This window comes from Entelurus aequoreus, linkage group LG13, assembly GCF_033978785.1.
Source record: "Entelurus aequoreus isolate RoL-2023_Sb linkage group LG13, RoL_Eaeq_v1.1, whole genome shotgun sequence".
Classification (NCBI taxonomy): domain Eukaryota; kingdom Metazoa; phylum Chordata; class Actinopteri; order Syngnathiformes; family Syngnathidae; genus Entelurus; species Entelurus aequoreus.
In genome coordinates, this window is record NC_084743.1 from 51,308,367 (window position 1) to 51,320,951 (window position 12,585).

Genomic DNA, 12,585 nt, shown 5'->3' on the forward strand with positions numbered 1-12,585 from the left:
ACCACTTATTTGTGCTCCTAGGTCCCCTGAACACAAAGAAACAAATTGTGAGTCAATCCAACCATCTTAGACCGAGTTATCGCAGTTTGAATACTGTTAGGCGGCCATCATTGAATGTGACCGAATTGTATTAAAAAAAGCTGGCACAAGTGGCAAAAAAGACTGAGAAAGTTGAGGAATGCTCATCAAACAGTTATTTGGAACATCCCACAGGTGAACAGGCTAATTGATAACAGGTGGGTGCCATGATTGGGTATAAAAGCAGCTTCCATAAAATGCTTAGTCATTCAAAAACAAGGATGGGGCGAGGGTCACCACTTTGTGAACAAATGCGTTTAATAACAACATTTCTCAATAAGCTATTGCAAGGAATTTAGGGATTTCACCATCTACGGTCTGTAATATCATCAAAAGGTTGAGATAATCTGGTGAAATCACTGCTCGTAAACAGCAAGGCTGAAAACCAACATTGAATGCCCGTGACCTTCGATCCCTCAGGCGGTGCTGCATCAAAAAGCGGCATAAGTGTGTAAAGGACATCACCACATGGGCTCAGAAACACTTCAGAAAACCACTGTCAGTAACTGCAGTTGGTCGCTACATCTGTAAGTGCAAGTTAAAACTGTACTATGCAAAGCGAAAGCCATTTATCAACAACACCCAGAAACGCCACCGACTTTGCTGGGCCCGAGCTCATCTAAGATGGACTGATGCAAAGTGGAAAAGTGTTCTGTGGTCAGAAGAGTCCACATTTCAAATTGTTTTTGGAAACTGTGGAAGTTGTGTCCTCCGAAACAAAGACGAAAAGAACCATCCAGATTGTTATAGGTGCAAAGTTCAAAAGCCAGAATCTGTGATGGTATTGGGGTGTATTAGTGCCCAAGGTATGGGTTACTTACACATCTGTGAAGGCACCATTAATGCTGAAAGGTACATACAGGTTTTGGAGCAACATATGTTGCCATCCAAGCAACGTTATGGACGCCCCTGCTTTTTTCAGCAAGACAATGCCAAGCCACGTGTTACAACAGCGTGGCTTTATAGTAAAAGAGTGCCGTTATAGACTGGCCTGCCTGTAGTCCAGACCAGTCTCCCATTGAAAATGTGTGGCGCAATATGAAGCCTAAAATACAATGGAGACCCCGGACTGTTGAACACTTTAAGCTGTACATCAAGCAAGAATGCGAAATAATTCCATCTGAATAGCTTCAAAAATTGATCTCCTCAGTTCCCAAATGTTTACTGAGTGTTGTTAAAAGGAAAGGCCATGTAACACAGTGGTAAAAATGTCCCTGTGCCAACTTTTTTGTAATGTGTTGCTGCCATTACAAAAAAAAATGTGTTTCTCTGTTCGAACATTAAATATCTTGTCTTTACAGTCTATTCAATTGAATATAAGTTGAAAAGGATTTGCAAATCACTGTTTTTATTTACGAATTACACAACGTGCCAACTTCACTGGATATGGGTTTTGTATAATTTTAGGATTGTTTTGAGCCATAATAGAAATCAAAATTTGATTAATTTTCTGGCCCTAATAGTAATTCAGTAAAAGCTTTTGGAGAAGTCCTGGAAAATCATTCCTTAAAAAGTATATGAACCCTGCTGTATTGTTTAGTGTGGGTAATATTCTGGAAGATATGTTGAATTCCTCTTTATAATTTAATAGTGATCATTTAATACAATATAAAACAACAACCCATCCATCCATTTTCTACCGCATGTCCCTTTAATTTGGAATTTAAAACATAACCCCAAAGTTTCTCAATGGAATTTTTTAATTAACAAATTTGCTTTAAGGGCAATCTTTATATTTGGAAACTGATCAGAAACTGGATAACTAGATCCACTCGACGTCCATTGCACCGGTCGCCTCCAAGGTTTCTCATTGTATCCCTTTGGGTTGAGTTTTTTCTTGCCCTGATGTGGGATCTGAGCCGAGAAAGTCCTTGTGGCTTGTGCAGTCTTTTGAGGAAGTTGTGATTTAGGGCCATATAGATAAGATTTGATGATTGATTGATCAGATTTGTTGAACGGAGTCGCTAAGATAAACTTTGATGATTGATTGATCAGATTTGTTGAACGGAGTTGGTTACTAGCTCCCTCTCTGGGTTAAAGTTAGAGAATGCTGGTAAGGCAAACCGATGCAATCAGGAAGAAATCAGCCAATAAGACACCCATTTACCCCAACTAAGATTTAGCCCATAAGCAGGTTTTAATGGGAAAAATGTTAACTGATTAAAAATGTTCCACAACTGAAATGACATTGATAATCATCCTGTGTCATTACTGCCCTCATCATGTGCGGAATTTCTAAATGTGGTAAAGAAAAGTGTCAATGAGGTCATTAACGTAGTCAATTCATGCAATGGTTTAATTTTTTCTTAAAGTATACTTTAGTTTGAATACTATTTCACTGCATTAAAGTAATATATATTTCTATGTTTTGGCAGCTTGAACCCCCGATATGTCAGGTGGCGAACCTGTCCAAACAAATAAACACTGACTTTTGAAAAATGTACTTTGATAAAAGATAAACTTAAAATATTTATTGTAATGTAAATACTATGGTATATTTATAACTTTGAAAGTTTTTAGACAACTCACACTGGACAAATACCAATCATTTTAAGCTGTTAAGAAAACTAAAAAACTTGCAGTTTGTATTTTGTCAAATGTCAGGGTGGTACAACCGAAACCTTTTATTGTAAAGTTAAGGAATAATGGCTGTAAACAGGATGTTGCATCACCTAGATTACTCTAACTGTCCTTTATGGCTTAGTGAAAAAGTTTGTAGAGCTCCTTTAAATAAAGAGCTTCTTTGAGTCATAATTATGTCCACTGGCAGTACAAGCTATTTGAGTTTTATTTTATCATAAAACTCTAAATCAGGGGTGCCCAAAGTGGGGCCTCCGGTCCAAATTCAGCCCGCCAAGTTGTTTCATTTGGCCAGCCAAAGAGTGGCTTCCAAAAATGTAATAAATAATCATACGCTTTTAAGCCCACACAATCACTGACGGCATGTCCGCCAGGCTAACTATTTGCTATCTGTCGAACGTGATAATAATTTTCAGATTTCCTTCCTACTTTTTCAAGTAAAAACAATAAATATGAATGACTTAGACACTTCAAAACAAGTTGCGCTTTTAATTTTAATCAAAAGTAACCCCATTGTCGATCCTGTAGTTAAAGTGCAAACTCTTCTTTTGTTTAAAAAAAATGCATGTTGTTAGAAAGGGGAAATACTTGTTTACATTCAAATTGAACATTACATTTTCCAAAACATTAACCAATAAATCTCCCTTTACTACAATGCCAGAGCTGAGGCATGCATAGTGATGTGCAAAAGCGACATGACTTCAGTCGTCGTTCTCTTATCATACTTGGAGCCTTTGGTAAATGATTAAGTTGCCTTTTAGCCAGAATTTGTTGGTTGCATTGGTTTTATTTCCTTTTGTGACATTTCTACTGTCTGACTGGATGTATATAATTGTGTTGTGCTGCTGCTTTTGTTGCAGTGGGCTTTATACAAATTTTGCAAAATGCAGTCATGTGTTCCTCGTTTGTTGCGGCTAAGTCAAACCAGTTCTAAACCAATGACAATACTATTCCTTTCCTCGGAACAAACTTCTCCCTTTTGTTAGTTGTAGCGGTAGACCTGTTGTTGCTCTCTGCGCATTTTTGTTAAAGTGAAAGATTATAATTTTCCTGTTTTTTAACTTAAGGTTCATGCTTTGGAAAGTGAGCCCTGCAAGCAGTTTTGGATCGCTGTGCATGTTGTGTCTTAGTGGGGATTTTTTAAAAAGTGGGGTTGATTTGACGTCATTGTGTGCCGACTTACTTATATGGGCATGCCCACGTAAATGCTTCAGACCTGTTGCCTCCCCCCACTTCGAAAGTTATATTGCTTTGCGATGCTTGAGAAACGTCCGTCAGTCCAGTCGCTTCCTTCAGATCAGATTCAGGAGTGGTAATAGGAATGGGAGTGGATGGGAGTCCTCAAGCGTGTGACCAATCACAGCAAAGTGGGCTCTGCAAGAGGTTTACTTAGAGGGAAGACAATGCAATATTGTGGTTGGTTGTTTTAACATTCATTTGGATTGCTAACATTGAATATGGACGCTTGCGTGAACAAGCGAGCTATCTACCAGCCATGGATTTTCTCTCTCATCGCTCTTTAGTATTTTGACACATTGGTAGTGGTGCAACGATTTGTCGCCAAAAAAGTACAATAAAATTTGTCGCTGATAAATGTCGGTAACGTCATAGCCTGTATTTTTCTGGACAGAAACGAAAAGTTGGCCAGCACCAAGAGGAGTATAATGGCTCTCGCCACAGGCAACAACAATGCAGGTGAAAACACTGAAAGTATCGTAAGATTTCACCCTAAATACGTCAAAGTAAACCGTTCTTTTCATGACAGTGCGTCTTTGATGCTGGAGAATTTAAAGCGGAGGATTGTGGTAATCAGACATTGCACCCTATCAAACAAACACTCAACAGGATTATGTGACAACTGCATTGATATGAGTCAGTGGAACATGCAATCATTCATTGTGGGAAATACAGTAGAGAACTGAGAAAACTGAGAGAGGAAGTTAGAGGACATGGACAGAAGGTTACTTTCAAATGGGTAAGCAGCAACCAGAACATTTTTGTGAAGCTTTTAAGAGAGACAACGGGTTTATGGAATAGAATTTAGTAAGGGAAGGTATATACTGTATGTACGTAAGTGAGGGAACTGTGCTTCACACTCCAATACAGTAGGTAACGGTAATGCACCTTTAACGTTGAGTGCCCCACCATTAAACAAGAAGAATCAGACATCTGGCAGATGCGGTCTCTGATTGTCCTCGGTAAGCTACCTAGCTTGTTAGCTATGAAATGAAATTGTCGGAACAATTGCTTGAACTGTCATTTTAGCCAAAGTCTGCAAAGCTAAACTAAACTAACTGCATCATCATCACACAATGCTATTGTCTTTTGAGAAAACTGGTTAGCTTTGGTGGTTTGTTAGTTTTTATTGCTGCTAGTTTGCCTGTCCTTTTACTTACACTTTTTTTTATTGCCACTTTGCCTGTCCTTGTCTAAAAATGGCCAAAAGTTGAATACATTTATAATTTTTATAACAACTCAATGAGCAGCATCCTTAATGGATAAATAAAAAATTCTGAATGAAGTAGTCAACTTTGTTAGTTATCACTTTCCTAAAAATATTTCTGGCTAAATTAAAAAGCCGGTGGCTAAATCAGAGCCACTGAATAGGTGTACTTTACACTTTATAATCTGATGAGTCAACTACCGGTAATCGTTAAGAGAGTAAATGACAAGTTGACTCTCAAAATAGTAGTTAGTTGCAGCCGTCCACAATAGCAGTTTTTTGTTGGTACAATTAATTATTACGAGTGAGAATCAAGTGGAATATTGTGGTTGTTAGAAGATATTTTAAGAAAATAAGTTTAAACCAAAAGAGAGACGCAGGAATTTTATGTTGAGGATGCTTGCCTGACTGAGGTCAGTCGAGGTCTACAAAATAGACTTGTCTTGTTGTTAAGTCGACCAAGACACATCATTCACCATAGTCTATCCTATGGCCGCAATCTGTAGACTCAGCTACATTAAGCCTAATTGGATATTTAGTAAATATATTCACGGTTATATTCACTACACAACAATAATTTAATGTCAATTCAATTCAATGATTTTTTTTTGGTCTTCAGTTCACACTTCAAGTGCATAGCAGATAAATAATGAAAACAATCATACAGTACTATATGTAATACATTTCATTCTAAATGCATGGTTATATAGGTATTTACAGTAATATATCCTGGAGACTTAGGCAGGAGAAGACAATAAATGATAAATGGGTTGTACTTGTATAGCGCTTTTCTACCTTCAAGGTACTCAAAGCGCTTTGACAGTATTTCCACATTTACCCATTCACACACACATTCACACACTGATGGCGGGAGCTGCCATGCAAGGCGCTAACCAGTAGCCATCAGAGGCAAAGGGTGAAGTGTCTTGCCCAAGGACACAACGGACGTGACTAGGAAGGTAGAAGGTGGGAATTGAACCCCAGTAACCAGCAACCCTCCGATTGCTGGCACAGCCACTCTACCAACTTCGCCATGCCGCCCCCATGGAGTAGGGGTCTTGAAGAGAAAGCTGGGAATGAATAGAAAGTGAGCCGGATAACAGGACCTGCCTGATAAAGACTCTTCAAATAATCAATTCATTAGTGCAGCCTATTCGGTTAGATGAAAAATGTTCCTTTTACTTCTAGTGCTGTCTTTGCTTTTAAGATTTTCGCCCCATTGCTCCAAAGTCAGGATTGCAAGTTCAGCTAAGGCCTGTAAATACTTGAACAGCGAAGTTCACCAGGTAGCTTTAATGCCACTTTTACAGTTTACAGAGGTTGTTTTCGTTTGTATACTGTAAATACTAAGCAGCAAATAAAGGAAAGATAAAAAACTCACCTAATTGTGAAGACAACAAACTCACATAACAACCTCTAACACTTCAAACGCTTTAACAACCTGTCCTTTATATTTCTATTGTTTGTGACTTTTTCCTGTCATTACCGTTAAAGGATTGTGTAACATCCTCCCCAAGCGCACCATGAAATGGAGTTGTTGGGGGCTTATTCATGTGTGGGAACATTTCACAACTAGTTTTTGAGCTTGCAATTCCACATTTGTATTTTGCAAGCAAGGACTGTAAACTTTTTTTTAATGTCTTTATTTGAGATCTGGCGAGTGGAACTGGATTATTTGGATTGAGCACAAATATACTCCAAATGCAAATTACTTTAGCAAGAAATACGACTGAGATAAGAACCGCCTGTTGAAGTTATCCCGTCTGGTGCGATGCAGGTCAAGACCTGTCAAGGAATGCAGGAGAGGCATAGAAGGATTGAGGATTAACACACACACTAAATTAAAATCAATCATACAAGTCAATTGTAATGTAAAAGCATTTGTTAAAATAATACTAAACACAATATTAAATATAGTAATATTGCTTTTCTAGGCACTCAAAGCGCTTCACAGACAAGAGAGAACCCATCATTCATTCACACCTGGTGGTAAGCTACTTTCATAGCCAAAGCTGCCCTGGGGTAGACTGACGGAAGCGTGACTGCCAGTTTGCGCCTACGGCCCCTCCGACCACCACCTATCATTCATCATTCATTCACCATTCAGTCATTCATTCATTGCACTGGGGGCAACGGTGAAGTGTCCTGCCCAAGGACTCAACGACAGTAATTTGGATGTGAAGAGGCTGGTTTCAGGCACGCCTGCTCTACCCACTACGCCAGGGGTGGGCAATTAATTTTTACGGGGGGCCGCATGAGCAACCCGAGCATTGCTGGAGGGCCACATCGACAATATTTCAATTACATTTTGCTCAATATTATTTTTGATATACCGTAAGATAAATAATAATAATAATAATTTAATTTAACCTAACTTAACATTATACAAAAGCAGATTGCTTTTGATGGTTTTATTTAAACTCTTAATCCTTAAATATTTATATTAGGCTATGTGAAATTGAAATAAGAAAACAAAAACAATCATTGAATCACTGCAATTTATTTAACTTGTTCACACTTTAACTTTGTTCCACAAACAAGGAAAAACAACAAACAACTTAACAAGTTTATAGAAATACTGCAATACAACAAACAATAACTTATATTTTCCACCTCATTTTACCTCTTCAGTGCGTATAATCCAGTCTGTTCTGGGCTTGAACAAGGGCATTGAAATCTGGCTGAATGTCTGAGGTGGCTATGCGAAGGACAGCTGAGAGGTGCTCATCAGTGAAAGAGGATCTGTGTTTGGATTTGTTGAACTTCATCACAGAAATTGTCTGTTCACATACATAGGTGGACCAGAATCCTCTGAGCATGTCTCCTCAGGTGTGGAAAGTTCTCCTCTTTGAGGGAGGAGTAAAAGTCCAGCAGTGAGACTGACCTGAAGTGTTCTGCCAGAAGTAGGTCAGACTTCAGGTCAATGAGCTCCATCTGAACATCGCTTGGTGCATTGTCCACACTGCAGTTGAAGGGAGAAGAAAGCATGTGCATTTCACTCTCAAGAGTTTTGAAATCTTGAAATCGCCTCCAAAACTCCCCATGCAGTGCTTCTAACTTGCTTGAGTACTGTGGAGGTGATCGGCTGATCTTGTGGCTTCCTTTAGTGTTGGCAAGTGGGTCAGAATGTTGTCCTTCACTTGGCTTGAGAGAAGCTGCATCTTTCTCATGAAAGCCGTCACTGCACTGTACATCTCATGCGCAAAAAGGCCCTTGCGCTGCAGTTTGACATTCAGTTCGTTCATGAGTGCAGTCACATCCACAGCGAGGCTGAGGTCTGCCACCCAGTCTTCATCTGAAAGTTCTGGGATGTCATGTCCTTTTTTCCCACAGAAATTCTGAATCTGGTCTCTCAGGTCCCAGACACTTTCCAGTACTTTGCAGAGGCTGAGCCACCTGACGTTGCTGTGGTAGCTTATGTCACCATGTTCACTCTCATTTTCCTCCAAAAGTGCAACAAATTGTCTATGATTTAAAGGCCTACTGAAATGAAATTTTCTTATTTAAACGGGGATAGCAGATCCATTCTATGTGTCATACTTGATCACTTCGCGATATTGCCATATTTTTGCTGAAAGGATTTAGTAGAGAACATGGACGATAAAGTTTTGGTCGCTGACAAAAAAGCCTTGCCTGTACCGGAAGTAGCGTGACGTCACAGGTTGAAGGGCTTCTCACATTTGCACATTGTTTACACCAGCAGCGAGAGCGATTCGGACCGAGAAAGCGACGATTACCCCATTAGTTTGAGCCAGGACGAAAGATTCGTGGATGAGGAACGTGAGAGTGAAGGATTAGAGTGCAGTGCAGGACGTATCTTTTTTCGCTCTGACCGTAACTTAGGTACAAGGGCTCATTGGATTCCACACTCTCTCCTTTTTCTATTGTGGATCACAGATTTGTATTTTAAACCACCTCGGATACGATATCCTCTTGAAAATGAGAGTCGAGAACGCGAAATGGACATTCACAGTGACTTTTATCTCCACAACAATACATCGGTGAAGCACTTTAGCTACGGAGCTAACGTGATAGCATCGTGCTTAACTGCATATAGAAACAGACGAAATAAGCCCCTGACTGGTAGGATAGACAGAAGATCAACAATACTACCAAACCCTGGACCTGTAACCACACGGTTAATGCTGTACCGCCTGGCGAAGCCTAGCAATGCTGTTGCTAACGACGCGATTGAAGCTAACTTAGCTACGGGACCTCGACAGAGCTATGCTAAAAACATTAGCTCTCCACCTACGCCAGCCCTCATCTGCTCATCACCACCCGTGCTCACCTGCGTTCCAACGATCGACGGCGCGACGAAGGACTTCACCCGATCATCGATGCGGTCGGCGGCCCGGAGACGGAGGAAGTCAACCCAGACAGGTGAGGACAGCGGCGTGGCGGGTGTTGTAGCTTTCGACGACACCACGGCCCCCATCAGAGTCGGCAAGAAACATATATTTCCCGAAAGTTACGTACGTGACATGCACATAGCGCCACGCACGTACGGGCAAGCGATCAAATGTTTGGAAGCCAAAGCTGTACTCACGGTAGCGCGTCTGCTATCCAACTCAAAGTCCTCCTGGTTGTGTTGCTGTAGCCAGCCGCTAATACACCGATCCCACCTACAGCTTTCTTCTTTGCAGTCTCCATTGTTAATTGAACAAATTGCAAAAGATTCACCAACACAGATGTCCAGAATACTGTGGAATTTAGCGATGAAAACAGACGATTTAAGCTGGCGACCGTGCTATTCCAAAATGTCTCCTTCAACCCTTGACATCACGCGCAAACGTCATCATACCTAGACGTTTTCAGCCGGAAGTTTCCCGGGAAATTTTAAATTGCACTTTATAAGTTAACCCGGCCGTATTGGGATGTGTTGCAATGTTAAGATTTCATCATTGATATATAAACTATCAGACTGCGTGGTCGGTAGTAGTGGGTTTCAGTACACCTTTAACGCTCTCGCTCTGATAAAGTTAACTGTTTTACTTACAGCATCAACAACATGGTTAATTTTTAACGCTGTCTTACACAACACTTCCTGATATAATACAATGCAAAAATGTCAATTTCTGCACAGGGTTAATTTCTGTCACTTTTAAGGCTGCAGCTAACGATTATTTTTCTATCGATTAATCTATAGATTATTTTTTCGATTAATCGGTTAATCTGTAGATTATTTTTTCGATTAATCTATAGATTATTTTTCCTTTTACCGATTATTTTTTTATTCAAAATGAAGATGAAAAAATAAATGTAGGCCCGTTTTTTCAAAAGGCATGGCTTTTATTTACAAAAAAAAAGAAGTATGGCCACTCAGTCAACATTGACAACAACATGACTAAATATTCTGTAACAATGTAAACATTTAAAACTTTTAACATTTAACAAAATTAAAAGTAGCTTATTTGCTTTTTAATGTGCAAATATAAAAGTCAACATCCAGTGCAAATCTTAATATTCTGCAATAGTATAAGCATTTCAAAATTAAAAGTATTGCTTATTTTGCTTTAAAATGTGCAAAAATAAAGATAAACATCCAATACAAAAAAGTGCAAAACGAAATATTCTGTAACAACAGTGTAAACATTTCAACAAAAGTGAAAGTATTGCTTATTTGCTAAAATGTGCAAAAATAAAGATAAACATCCAATACAAAAAAGTGCCAATCTAAATATTCTGGAGCACTGTAAACATTAAGTATTGCTTTTAAAATGTGCAAAATAAACATCCAGTCCAACACAGCACACAATAACCAATTCTACTCATTCCAGTGAGTGTCTAACAGTTGTAATGAAGAAAGGTTAGCATGTCTACATGCTTTGGTTCTTTTCTTGTTTACAATATTCCCAGCAGCTGAAAATAGGCGCTCAGAAGGGGTCGATGTGGCTGGAACTGAGAGCTAATTAGCCTTCACCTCAAGCCAGGATTGCGAGTGAGCTGAGCTGCAGTTTAAGTTTCTAGAAGGTCAACGGGCTCATAGTGATGTTACTAGTAGTTGACTGGGTGGTGTTTATTATCATTTGGGGAGAGTCCGCTGCCTGATGCTCAACTGCTAAACACCTATCTGCTCCACGCTGAAGCGCTGACTACATGCGCTCTGAATACGCACTGCTGATTGGCTGATAATGCTTCGTGTGTACCAATCAGATGGTTGTGTGGGTGGGACAATGCTGCGTGTGTACCAATCAGATGGTTGTGTGGGTGGGACAATGCTGCGTGCTGAGACAGAGGCAGACGGAGCAAAGCAGCTTGTTAAGACTTTAGCTTTAGCTTAGAAAACTCGTTCGGTACACCCCCCGTACCGAACCGAAAGCCCCGTACCGAAACGGTTCAATACAAAACACGTACCGTTACACCCCTAGCAGATACAAATGACACATTCATGTTTTTGTGTAATGATGACAACGTATGCTCGCACGGACGATTGACTAGTTGATGGTTTTCTTTTCAAATGTTCGTTCATAGCCGTTGTGCTGCTATGATAGGCCATTTCCGCTCGACACAGTGTGCATACAACAACATTATTAGGCCGTTTATTGAAATACTCCCACACTTTTGACCACTTTTGGCATGCTTTTCCCCCCTCGCTCGCACCGCTCGCATCGTCTTCTTTGATCGTCTGCTTTGCGCTTCGCCATGACGGTAGTGTGACGTCATTATGCGACGCGTCGACGCACAAAAACGGCGTCGACGTATTTACGTAACCGATGACGTCGACTACGTCGACGCGTCGTTTCAGCCTTAGTCACTTTATCCTGCATCCTCTTTAAAAGTCCAACATTTTCCCCTGTCAGATTTGGACAACCATCTGTTGTCACACCTGCCAGCTTGTCCCATTTCAGTCCTAACATGTCCAAACACGCATTTACCTCTGTGAACAAGTCATTACCTGTGGTTGTCCCTTTAATTGACTGCATGGCTACCAGCTCCTCCGTGATTTGAAAGTCTGCAGTTATCCCACGTAAGAAGATGAGCAGCTGGGCGGTGTCACGTACATCGCAGCTCTCATCCAAAGCCAGCGAAAAACAGTCAAAGTCGGCCGTTCTGTTCTTCAGCTGAAGCTCCAGCGATGGTCTCAACCCGCCTCGTTACAGTGCATCGGGAGAGTGACATGTTCTCGAATGCGCCCCTCTTCTCCAGGAATATCAGCGCAACAGAGTCCAATAAGCACTCCTTAATAAACTCTCCGTCAGAAAATGCCTTACTTATTCTGGCGATTTTGTGAGAAATGACGAAACTTGTCCTGATGGCTGCATCTCAGGTGGTGTGACATTAGGCTAAAAGTCCTTGTTGGGTTTGCAGTTTTACCATCAATGCATCAGCCTCCCTTGCGCGGTCTTCATCAGACAGATTCCGGTGTTTTTCCCTGTGCTTTGTCGTGTCAGTTGTTATTGACTAGGTAGTAGTAGCAACCATGGTGAGATCCAGAACTTCTAGTAGACGTGGTCTTTTTTTCACCCAAATGGTCACTCATC

At 40.5% G+C, this 12,585-nt stretch overlaps 1 protein-coding gene and 1 pseudogene across 1 annotated transcript in view; one reads left to right on the forward strand and one right to left on the reverse strand.

The window, feature by feature from the left end:
• pik3cb (phosphatidylinositol-4,5-bisphosphate 3-kinase, catalytic subunit beta) overlaps nt 1-12,585 on the forward strand; it is a 149,934-nt gene that overhangs the window by 12,653 nt on the left and 124,696 nt on the right. The window lies entirely within an intron of this gene.
• Nucleotides 8,155-10,194, reverse strand: LOC133663027 (general transcription factor II-I repeat domain-containing protein 2A-like; annotated as a pseudogene).